This window comes from Diuraphis noxia, unplaced genomic scaffold (genome assembly GCF_037042655.1).
Source record: "Diuraphis noxia isolate RWA-SAM2 unplaced genomic scaffold, SU_Dnox_SAM2 contig0005, whole genome shotgun sequence".
NCBI classification, from domain to species: Eukaryota; Metazoa; Arthropoda; class Insecta; order Hemiptera; family Aphididae; genus Diuraphis; species Diuraphis noxia.
This window is the reverse complement of record NW_028301715.1, coordinates 43,499,782-43,510,516: the sequence shown is the minus strand read 5'-3', so window position 1 is coordinate 43,510,516 and position 10,735 is coordinate 43,499,782.

Genomic DNA, 10,735 nt, shown 5'->3' with positions numbered 1-10,735 from the left:
GACATACAGCGGAAAATCTAGGACTATGTGTTTCATTGCTAGCGGTTCGTTGCACTGCACACAGATAGGATGTTCTTCGTGTTTTAAGATATGGGCGAGATTGATCGTTGGTATGACCGATTCTTGTTCTAATATGTTGATGGTTCCGAACGTCTAGAGATATTAGGATTTGAATGCCATTTGGTAACTTTTTTTTTATTGATATAAATTTGTTTGATATTGGTATACTTTTTGTATTATATTGTATTATATTTATTATTTATTTAAAAAATTACTAAAAATATTAAGTAATTAGATAAAACAATACAAAAAATGTAGTAATTTGGTAAAACTGTCGATCATATTGTTTTTATAAATCAGTATCTGCAGGTAATGTGATTATACAATAATTTGCTGTAAAGGAATTAACTCAGACCTACCTCTTAATGATCCGGGAAACAACTAATACATAAAATAGGTATCGGGAAACTCACCCATCGTGATTCCAACAGTCAATAAGCAAACTATTCACATATACCTAACAGGTAGTTCATTTTATCTTTGTTTATGTCCCTATATGATTTTATTGGTAATGTATTATTTACTTACCTCAAATATTAGCTATTGATATAATTTCTGAATATATTTTATCATCATTTACATCAGTATAATAAACATTTACAGAATATTATATAATTTCTTATATAAACAAATAAACAGTGGCGTACGCAGTCCCGAATATACCAATTACCCAAGCGTAGGGTTCTAGGGTTCAGACCCCCTTGAAATGCCTGTTACAATAAAATCTGATTTACCACCATTTAAATACACCGAATCGATAAAATGTTGGTCATTTTGATATAAAATAAATTGTGAATTTATTATTCATCATTTATTATATTTTTTTATAACTAATTATAAAAACTATTTAGCAAAAAATAATGTAAATTATTTACTCATGTGAAACCCTAACCGAACTAAAATCCTGCTACTTTAAATAAATATCTTACTTTTTCATAATTATTCGTTTTTACAGGAATGTCTCAAAATAGTATATTATGCTATAATTCTCAATAATATTGTTTACGAAATTCATCCATTTAAATAACTTTAAATCAATACGCGTAAATAATAACTACCTATTCATTCTAATTATTATTGTCATTGGATTTTCATTTTTTATAAATTCATATAAGTACACAATAATACCAAATATACATATATATAAATATTTTTTTTGCAGTTGTGCCCTTAAATAAATAACATAATATAATCATGACATAATATATTTAACACGAGTAGAACACTGCTGTTAACATATAATTACTAATCGACATTTGTAGAAATGGTAGACGTATGAGAATGTGAAAAAAACAGAAAACAAGATTACTTCCGTTAATTTCCAGGCTCGATGAACTTTCATAAATTGCTACAAAGATACGGGGCAATGAGCGTGGTGGGTGGATGGAGACGAAGTAAATGAGGTCGCGAGGCTGTTAGGCGCCTACGGCACCATTATTGAATCAACTGGCAAACGGTGTGTTCGTCGTTAATAGGGTGTTGAAATATAATTAATATAGGTACCCGGACGATAAAATGAAATCGCTCGGAATTTATCTGTGTTTAAATGGACGGGGCCGAGTGTGCGGGTTACAGAATTTGCTGCACCAATTCATTGGTGATCATTGCGACGTGTGGGCTGATGTTAATTGTAAAGTGTGGTAGTGGGGGTGGATGGATAGAACGAAAAGAAAAAGAATCGAACGATATAATAATAAGATTACGATTGAAGATAGATTTTTGTTTTATTACTATAGGGGATAACAATAGACCGCTGACGTGGTGGCATACAACTAAACCTTATTTTAGTACGCAACCGTTCAATGTAATAAAGACATAAGCATGGACATAGACTCAAAACAATCGTACAAATGTCACACCAACAATATGATTCACAGATGTTCACCACTAATATAATAGCGAGTGATTTATATAACATAAGTGGATTTTGCTTAAGGGGGTGAAACCACAGTGGCTGTTGCGGTTGCGCGTGATGTGTAGAACTGAGTTATAATAATAGTAGCATCATTACGCAAGTAATATCGATTATCATAATAACAATTAGATATATTCGTCATTCCATCGTTGGTTTGATAAGTTAAATATTAATTATTAACGATGAGAATATTTCAAATTACATTCTGTAAAACCACACAGGTATAAACCATATAGGTCCATTGGCTATCGCAATGAGGCCCACATAATAATAGGTTGTAATATTATATAGATTGACCTATGACCTAAACAGTGGCGTGGATTTAACTTAAATTTTAAACAACGCGATTTCATATTACGTATTAAGTTTTTACCAACGCCATAAGCCCACAACTAAATCTAATATAATACATTATTTACTTATAAAAATGTATGACGAAAATAAAAACAGCTGAAAGAGATCAAGCCGAGTCCGGGTTTCAGCACAGACATCGGTATCTGCACTGCCACCGGCTATCACCTATTTGAAAAAAACTTTGAAACAGCCGCTTCAAAATCGTTGATCTATCTATGATCAATATGATGAGAAGTGACGACTTGCTCTAGGAACACGTTTTATTAAAAATGCACGGAACCGCAGATAAATATTCAGCGCTTTTCCCATTTTAAGTGTGAGTTGAAATTCGGATATATTAACAACTATTTAAACTTCGGATTTTGAGATTTTTTAGATGGTACCTACCTGTTCAATTAAGCTATCTGCCGTCATCTGTAACGCTATAGATAAATGTCTAATTTAAAATTCGTAATATTTTATTTAGCTGGTTGGCTCGCGCGTATGGATAACTACCGACTCCATAGCTGCATATTATTATAATAATAATAACTTTAACTACCGCTTGCCGTTCACATCGTTCAAACTTGATCGATTTATGATTAAAATTTCTATTGCTGTGGAAACTTTAAAATCATTGATAAGGTCTATTTATATAATATGAGTAGATATTATCATTTATTTAATGTGATTTACTGCACTAATAATTAATAATTATATAGTTTTGCTAAATAAATAAATGGACTAAATGGAGACTACATGTTACATTCAATCTATATACCTACGAGCATGATGAAATAATTTTTTATTTTACAAATTTGGACGATTAATGTCATCCATCATAAATGGTAACCAATAGATAATGTTCATCGAGTTGGCTACTCTCTCATATTGAGGATCTTAATAGAGATATTCGATTTTAATATTATGGTTGTAAGTTAGTTGCATACGTTTATCGATCCCTTGTTTTTCCAACACAACCACATCACGACTCTCAAACTCAAACTCAATGGCACACGTCTAATTTTGGATTTCGTTCCTAACTTCTGATTGATAAAATCCACTCTCTAAACTTCTAAGTACTCATCATAATACGTCTTTAAATGTAACTAATCGCATTAACACCCACTCGTGGCCCGGAGTTCATCCACCCACAACTTTTCTGGCCTACTATATTGACTGTGCAGTATCCCGATTATTCACCTCTTAAACGGGCACATAGTCATACCACGTTATCTTGCTTTTTCACTCTGACTTTTAGTTATGTACCTACATATTTGCAGTTAATTCGTGTAATTACAACACACATTCTTATACTGTCTACATCAACCTGTTGAACCATATTTTATCTTTTTTAGCTCATATCCTCATGTAGTATTTATGAATAAAATAAAATCAACTACGAAGCGTGCCATTGTCAGCTAAGGGTGTACAGCAGCTATGCTAGCAGCAATTGAACGAATAGATCATGGTATAGTATCATCTGCAGGATAAACACTAATACTAATATTATATGTGTGTGTGTGTGTGTATATGTATGAGTATGTGTATGTGTATGTGTATGTGTGTGCGCGCGCGTATGTACCATATATCGCTGAAGTGAATCGTTTTTCACAGTATATACATTATATACAGAGCCAGTTACCAATACCTCTCTGCCCGCCAGCGCTCCGAATCAATATTATTAATTCGTTTATTTCGGGTCCTACCCGCGCTTTGTACCGAGTGAGCTGGCGGTCGTCGGGGCTTATTTCCCTCGTCCGATTTCGTGCACGATACAGAAACACACAGAAACACACACACCATAGATATACCTACCACCACCGAGCCGGTCGTGTCGGGAACGCGTAATGAGCGATTTCGTCTCCGTAGATGGGAACCAGAACATATGTGGTCGTTGCGCAGCTGAGTAAACGTATATTATCATTATTATTATCTATGGTCTATACACCCAACAACGCGACGACGAAACGTGTCCGAATTAAATACATGATGGAATGTGACGTGGTGCGATATTTTAATTTGCTCCTCGCCGCCGTCGCCGCCAACACCACTGAAACTAACCTCCAGAGTTCATTACAACATCCATCAAAGTCGGACGGCTGCGAGATAAGGAATATTACGGTTTTTCACGCTATATCCGTATTAATAATAATATTATTATGAACGACGATGATCATAATATATATTTTCGCGTTGTCATATTATTATAACGCTACGGCGAAAAAAACGGATATGCATATCAACCGCGGTCATCAAATTTTGAAATTGAAGAATTACGCGCCGGAACGCTTCAGTTTCCCGCAATGGAAGGTAGGGGGTTGGATATGACCTCGTCACTTCGGTGCGGCGACACTGAACAAAACTAGTCCTTATTTATTAAAATCATAGTAAAAGTGATAAAACGAAACGAAACTAGTAGCCATATCATGGGGCAAAAACATAATTTGATTTTCATGTATACCCTTATATTGGCAATTACACGAGATCAAAAACATTTTAATCGTTGTGGTCTACGTCTTATGTCTTATCAAGACAAAATAAAAATTAACAAAAATTAATGAATGTGTCGTTATTATTGAAATATAAAAAAATATAATATTGACCTGTAAAATACTAACCGTTAAAATAAGACGTCAAAATACGCAAAATAGACTATTTTTGTATCTTAAAAATGAATAACATAATTATTTTTATTATTATTCTGATCTTACTTGTTTATTATATGTATATTATTTGATAAATTAGGTCAACAATACTAGTTATTGAGCCTGTTTATTCCAATCAGATTAAAGTGTATTAATTCACGTCGTTTGCACGCATTGATTATAATTCGAAAATTTTCCTCATAACCCTTCATTATTACGTTGGTACATCAAAATTAAAAACTATCAGTCATCAAAAAGTATTTTTAGAAATCTTCAAACTCTAATGCGCGCTTATGTATTTTGTTTGTTTTTCAATGACATAGATTCAATATACCTGAAATATGTTATATTAAAGTAAATATTACGATATTATTTTATGGTCACTCCGAGGCTAATTGTAACACGCAAGTATCATAATATTATATTGCTTAAGTAATTCCAAAGATTTTCGACACTTTTTTTTCTTGTTTCTAAACGAATTTTTTTTTTAAATATAAGCATCCACGTTATATTTTACAACCATCTTCAAGTGGAGGTAAGTTTTATTGTTTTCAAGCAATGATTGAATAAACTATTTTATACTTTTATTTCGAAGTTAGGTAATCATCATTTCTTTAAAAGACGATAATTTATAAGGATATATGTATATGTACTCTAATAATTCATTATTATTATTATTTTTATCCCCTAATAATCAATTCTTGCAAAACATTTTAAATATCTATATTCTATACCACTGAAAAATGTAAGCTATTATAATATTTATATATAATATCAAACAATAACATTATATTCGATACTTCAGTTTGGGTAGTAATTGTGATTAAGCCATATCATCTATAATATTATTTCTAAATAACTAAACCTGTTTATAATTGTTTTGGGACAAAATAGTGAATATATTAAGTACTTATATATTATTATACTTATAACCATACGCAGTTGTGTATTTTTTGTGTATTTTTTGTGTATTTTTTGTGTATTTTCCAAACACCAACAGTATAATATTTTTGATTTAATTTTATATTTTCGTTTTTTAACATATGCAATAGTTCTATAATTTTATTATGTGTGCTTTAAAAACCAGGTGGTTAAAATTACCGAAAAAATCTGAAAATATATATTATTTACGTGTTGAATTTTATATCTTTTCGATTCCAGGTAAAACGCGGACAACAAAATTAAAAAAAAAATTATCTTAAAAAGTTTTGTTGAAATAAATTATGCTCGATACTCATTGAGTTTAAATAGGATTGTATTATACATTCTACCACTGAACAACAGATCAATAGTTTATTACAAAAATATAAAACATACATTACATTTTTTTGTTTGAATTGAATTGAATTGAGACTTCAACTACTGTGGTCATTAGCCTGGTACTGTGTGGGTAGGAGCATGGTTTGTTAGAACACGTTTCGTATGTGTGGCAAAAATTTGTTGCTAAAACCCGGGTGATCATCCATCCGGAAGCTAACAACACCAGCCGGTTCATTCAGAATGTTTCCGTGAACACCAAGCCACATATATTATATTGTGTTCTATATAAAAATCACAAATCACAATATATTATTATGTATGAGAAATGTCAATCTCATTGTTACATTACAATTTCATAAACCCAACACTTTGATCTATATTATGTTGTTTGTCATCGAATACTGAGTAATAATGTTATAAACATACCTTTTTAGTGAGAATTAATATAAAGGGTAATAACGATAAAATCACAATACGTGACGAACGCAGACAAATTGGACTTGTTTCGGGAAATCGAAGTTTTTTATCCCTAATATCAGTGTTTTTAAAACTATGTTCCTCGGAACTCTGATGTTACGCGTAGATCACTTCAGGGTTCCGCGAAGCTTAATTAATTTTTTTTAAATGTTCAAAAAAATTACTTTAAAATATCCATTATGGAATAAATACTTGTATATTAGATAATAATATATAAGCCATATGGAACAATCTATCAGTTAACTCTATATTCAATAATCTATAGGTACAACTACTTAATATTATAATTAATTTGCAAATAATCCTAAAAAAAGCTAAAAAGCTAAAAAAGTAGGGGTTCCATGGATAAAATTTTTTAAGAAACGCTGCTCTATATAATCATGTTTGCCAGACTTTTTAATCGTATATTATATAATTCCTACAAACTTTTCTTCGGTCTAAAAAGCACAATTTTCGGAAAAAGTTCGTCTACCTCGGATACACACTGCCGTTAATGACGATTTTAAGTGAATTATGAGCAACAAAACTGAATATAAATAATGTAATAACCTGCTGCAACCACCATCGCGGTATACCGATGAATGAACACTTAAATATTTAATGTAAACGAATCTTTGCGAACGTCATTGACCACCGCCGTTTGCTGATACGAAAACTAAATTGGATTGCCTTATTCATACAGTGTGGATAATTCAAATGAGTTTTTTGTCTTCGGTCTTTGGATAGTAATAATTTACACATGTTTGTCAGTTGTGGTTATGTACAAGTTCCATTTTTAAACGAATAACAAAATTAGTGTCTTGTAATTATTTGTGGAATACAAGATATTATGGACTCTATATTTTTATTTTCGGGTTAAAAATTAATATAAACAACGAAGAGTAATGGCGAGGTATAGTTGGTGGGAGACGAGAAGGTATAATTTGAAATTTAATTAAAACGTGTATAAACGAGAGAGAGAAAAAAAATTACAAGAAAAAGAAATTTACGAGATATAGCCGTGTGATTTTTGTTGACAAGTAAATACTTCATCTGTAAATAAACTCTTCCCCAGCTCGGGCATAACGGGGAGAACTATCTTGTCATCAGCAATTTTTCATATTTATTTTAACAACAGTAAGAGACCCAGCGTTTTAATTATATTTTCTCATTTCTTCTTAATACCCCCCTAGACACCCGCTAACCAAACAGTATAATTTAATCCCATTTTTAAATCTATCTTTTTATACAAACTAACATTTTAACAATAAACGCATCATACAATCATCGTAAAAACCATTTCAAAAGGTTTATATGTAGTCCACCATATTAATCGTAGCGTACTAGCTATATAGTTTATTTGTTGCCATAAAAAAAAAAAAAAAAAAATGATAAATATAGAGACTTGAAGTGTTAACCAAATATTAATTAAACATATAAGCATATTATATACAGTATAACATTTTAAAAATATATTGAGATTTTTGAGCTATTTATAGATATTAAAATTTTTTACTTTTTGTTATTTTTAGAATAGTGATATATGGATAAAATCATTTTTATTTATGTTAAAAAAGCTTAAAAACGCTACACAAAATGTATCAGAAAGTTTTCTTACAGAAATTTTAGATCATTGAAAATACAATATATCGTTGATCGTTTCTAAAACCATTCACTTTTCTACTTAAATTATAATTTTCAATTTTGTAGACACAATTAAATTTACAAAATATTTTAATACCCACAGTAGGTATATTACTGATAAAAAAATTAATAATATTTTCTTTGGTTTTGCACAATAACATTGACAGATTATCCGGCAATAGTTATTCTTTTCTTGTCGACAATATAGCCTTACAGCTAGATAGAATATAGTTGAAACCATTTAATATTATAGAAGCTGTCATCAACTTCTTTAGATTCCGATGACTGCAAAAGCGTGTGATAATATAAAAATTTAGACGATATTGAAAGATGGTGGAAATGTACAAGAATACCGTGAAGTAATCAGCGTTTACTAATAAAATTGTGCCAGAATATAAAATCATCCATAAGATTAATATAATAAGTAGGTACATGTCGATCATCGAATGTCTTTTAAACTCAATTGTAATAACGTAAAATAACAAAATATAATAAAGTAATAATGGTTGTAACTTGTAATCAAATAGATTACAGCAAAACGATAGTATAAATGAATATCTTTTTCTCTCATCCCATGTCTGATCGTATTTATATTTCATAACATCCTAAGGTAGTTAAGGTAAAACCTATTTATTTTTAGAGACTTGAACAGTCCACTTAACTCACTCTATTGTAAATAATTCTACGTTGTAAGCTTATTTAAAGATAAGTTGTAATAGTGAAATAAAAAAATAGATTTGAAGTAAAGGTACTTTATAATTCTTCACGATGGTAAAAAAAACCAATGAACTATTTAGGTATTATGGGACACTCAAAAGAATGTCGTTTTGCGCTTATTTAAAAATAAAAAATGTATAATTAACACGTTACGTGTCGTTTAAGTCTAAAGGTTCAATGTCATTAGTTTTTATATTAATAAAAAAAGCATCTAAAAATACAAATTTGAATTTAACTTTTGAGTTTGAAATCACAAAATATATCAGAACGATTTCATGTTAACGAAAAACATAAACATGCTTGTCGTAGCATTAAAATACATTTTATTGGTGTTGAAAAATCAAGAGTATTTATATATTGCTAAAGCTGATTCAACGAAACTATAAAAAAATTATACACACTGGATAAAGTACAAAAAAATGTTAAGAACTAATGTTTTTTTATAAAAATTAGTAAAAAAGAAAATATATAAAGTTGTTATTGTGGTAGTATATTATATGATTTGTAGTAGACGAATAAAATAATAAACATATTTTACAAGGACGGTTGTTTTTAATACTTTAATCCACCAAACATTGACAAACCTGCGGGTATATGCAGTTTTAAAAAATGGGCACATATAGTTTTAGATTAATACATCTTGGAACAAGTACAATTTATTATATTATATTATTTCTTTTTTCTTCGTACGCGTGTCCAAGATTTATGCGATCGGCAAGTCGCCAAATCGACGTTCGCGTTTAACAAGCCACAGCAGAAAACCGTATACATTTATTAAAACCATAATAAAGTTATCAAACATTTTCCCCGTTTAATTATGAGCGTAACGATTGCACACAACAAATGTGTTGGTGATTTAATTATATCAAACTTTTCTTATTAAATATTTAGTAGTTAATATTTATCAAACTTAGTCGATTAAATATCATTACACTTTTCGGCAGTGTTCGAATGTGCAAAAGTTAAAATATGATATACTTCAAACAAAATTGTAACGAACATAATAATTTGATTGGTTTATCAGATGTTCCGTTATACCTTCTATGATTTTAACAATTTGCGAGCGTGTCAAAATAAACGCGTGAGTGTTGAAAAACGCATACGCGTTTGGAATTAATTAAGTTTTTAAATAATGGCATTTTATTATTAAACGTGATTAAAGCTATAATGTTGAAATGTTAACTAACGCGAACAATTTATTTTTGCAAAATTGTAATTAATTATATTTTCATTTTGGTAATAATAATAGGTGGGTATTTAGTATATTATTATTATTTTGATTGACTTTAACCCCTCTCTCCAATCTACGTGTACTGAACACTACGATATCACCTAATGTATTCTCTAACAACAAAACGCTCCGAGTGGAAAGTGCTTTATTTATTAGCATTTTAAATTTTAAAGTAACGATAAATCATTCAATCATTGTACGCGAAAAACATTCTTAGTGGCGGGTTAACACGAAAACGGTCAAGAATTTGTTGAAGACGGCTGTGCTCACCGTCTCTACACAATTCTTTGAATTTAATTTTTAATCCACAAAGTACGTACCTACCTAATTCAAAAAATTACTTCCTCAATGTGTTGCATGCGTGTCCAGTATACCAATACATTCCGATTTATAGATGCCCACAGTAAATAACATTTGACCTTCTGTTCAAAAACCTATGAGGCTATAACTACATAATATGAAAATCAAATT